The sequence below is a fragment of the Gymnodraco acuticeps genome, unplaced genomic scaffold, assembly GCF_902827175.1.
Source record: "Gymnodraco acuticeps unplaced genomic scaffold, fGymAcu1.1, whole genome shotgun sequence".
NCBI classification, from domain to species: Eukaryota; Metazoa; Chordata; class Actinopteri; order Perciformes; family Bathydraconidae; genus Gymnodraco; species Gymnodraco acuticeps.
Window position 1 is genome coordinate 454,531 of NW_022992344.1, and position 2,881 is coordinate 457,411.

General features: G+C 39.8%; 1 long non-coding RNA gene across 1 annotated transcript; it reads right to left on the bottom strand.

The window, feature by feature from the left end:
* Positions 1-741: 741 nt before the first annotated feature.
* LOC117541572 lies at positions 742-2,634 on the bottom strand. Its single transcript, XR_004568329.1, has 3 exons — positions 2,591-2,634; positions 957-970; positions 742-864 (listed from the first exon to the last, which is right to left on the bottom strand). It is a non-coding gene; the product is annotated as an uncharacterized LOC117541572 (long non-coding RNA).
* Positions 2,635-2,881: the final 247 nt, after the last annotated feature.

Sequence of the window (2,881 nt, forward strand, 5' to 3'; positions counted from 1 at the left end):
ATTTGTCTGCCAGCGCAAGAAAGGCTCTTGAGGCCTAGTACCAGGGCCGGTTCTAGCCAATTTGCTGCCCTTGACAAGATTTTAGGCGAGATTGTATATATAAAGGATAAATGAAAAATCTCTACAAAAGACAAATGCACTACAAAAACAGAAACTTATTGACATAGGTAATATACGTCAAAATGGCTTCAAATGTATTCAGTTTTTTATGAACATGTTTTAATTGGGGGGTGGACGTCACATCCTCTAGGGGGGTCCGGGGGTATTTTTATTTATTTTTTAACATTTTAAAGTAAAATGCTTCAATCTGGTGCACTTTGAGCACACAATTACTAGAGACCTGATCTAGGGGGTACAACTCTAAAACACCCATATGAAAAAGATCGGTTTACTTTTTAATAATCAAATAAGTATATGATAAATTAACGTGTTATAGCAGAAAGTTTAATACAGCGTATTTCTGGTATATTCATTTTAATGTCACCTGATATATAGGATGTGTGTTACTGAATTGAGTCACACAGTTAGAAAGACAATGGTCGTTCTGAATTATCAATAGATGTATTCATTTTAAGTGAGCTGACTTCGAGGTTGGAGGAAGTTCAGAGAAGGCCTTAGGGTATAAGAACAGTTAACCTTTGTTAGTTAACTAATTACATTACATTGCATTTAGCTGACGCTTTTATCCAAAGCGACTTACAATTGTTATGGTTATCTGAGAGAACCCAAACGCAGAACACGGTGTTACAAAGGTTTTATTTGGAGGAGATAATCCGGCTGGAGAGTATCCACTGGAGCGTAATCCACTGAAGAGTATCCTCCGGAGTTTTAATCCACTGGAACGTAATCCACTGAAGCGTAATCCTGGAGCACAAGAAGAAGAGGTAAGAATATATTCAGGTGTAGCGAAAATAGTCACTATACTTTAAGAAGGCTGAGAAGGCTAAGAGTTTTACCACTGGGGTTTAACCTGTTAAACCCGAAGGTCCCCGCCGGCGGGGACCCTGGTTTTTTTTTTCACGACACTGTGTCTCAGGGCATCTTAATATTTAAAAACCTATTAATGTGTTATACCAGATTAACGAGAAGAATCTCAGCTAACTGACTATACGAACCATTTTTACCGAAACAAAACACAAGTCTCACAAGAAGCGTTAGCATTAGCCCTTAGCTAAAACGGGCAGATGCTACTTCCGGTGCTAACTAGCAAAAACGATCTTTAAAACTTAATATTTTCTGCACAAACTACATATCATCTGAAAGCTGATACTCCACAAATTATTTTTGTTATAACTGTCATCACTGTAGGACACAAACTCACTGAGATATCAACCAGAACAGAGAAGAACAAAAACAAGTTTTCAAAACCATAACAATAATTATGTCTTACCGTTGCTGTTTTGTGATCAAAGCTCGTGTTCAAGGGAATACAAATGCTTCTTAAGGTTAATCCAATGTCTATTAGTCACTTTAGAATTGTTCCTGATAATCTATCATTATATTCATGGCAGCAGAGTAGGTATAAAGTTTCGCAGTCCCAAGCTAATGCTGTCTCACGTGCTGTTTACGCAAACCTCTCTCTACTTGACGTAAGTGTTTAGCAGGACTTACTAACTGTCACTCGATTATATTGGCTCTAACGGTTTAGAAAAGGTGTCAATCACCCAAATCGACCAATGGGTTCCAAAGATATGATCCTGCGTAGTATAAACTACGCCCGCTCCGGCTCCATTACGCAGCCAGAAGGGAGAGCTTCACCACCGAGGCAAGCAGGTGCTAGAGATGCTAGCTGACGATAGCTCATACCAGATGACTCTTCGTCGGATGATGAAGATCTCCTCCAGCCAGTACACTTACACACAATGACCTACAGTGTGGTTTTATTGTATAGTGCGTTGGTACAGTTACATACACACCTACACATACCCACACAGCTACACACACCTACACATACCCACACAGCTACACTTACACCTACACCTACATTTACACACACCTAGTACACACACTCACACACACAAAAATATATATATTTTTTTTAATTATTTAAAAAAATATATTTTATTTTTTTTGGGTGGAATGAATACCTATAGTGATGATTCAATGTAATACAATGATTTGTATAGTCTGGTACCTGAAAAAGGTCAAATGGCACTGAAGAAACCAAATGTGTCCAAAGCTTATTCTGCCTGGACTTTATTTTCATAAACCTCTCTAAAAAGGTCAAATGTCACTTGTTTTGCCTCAATCTTGATACAGGGTACAGGGTATATGTTATACTTTGGATTCCTAAAGCTTTTAGGCTACTAACCCATCATTCAAGGTTGGTCTTCACTATAAGTAATGGGTTTTCTTTAGGCGGAGACAGGAATTTACATTTTTTTGCTATGTTCCATCTGAATTTACTCTGACACAGAAAAATCTATATTGATTCTGACACTTCTACATCCAACTCACAGATGTAACCTTGCTTTGATAACAACAATTATTCATATAAACCTTTTAGAAGTGAAGTTATAGTAATTTGTTCTGGGAATGTCATTTTCGAGCCTGAAACCTGAAAAACAGGCTCGGGGTTTAACAGGTTAACAACGATCTGGCGCTGACAGGTTGTGGAGCCTCTGCTGATATACCATCCGTAATGGCTGATGGGAATCAGGTGTGTCGCAGAGGAGAGTGCTCAACTGTTTGCAGCTGGTGGAGATTTGAGCCGGGAGCCAGGAGTGACAGGCACCACGCCCACACAGACAGGGAAAGGGAAAACACACACACAAGGAAGGTGGCTGGAGAATGCAACCACCACAGTACCCCCCCCTTAAGGGACGCCTCCGGGCGGTCTACTAGGTCTACCAGGTCTTCCAGGGTTATCCCGGTGGAAGTC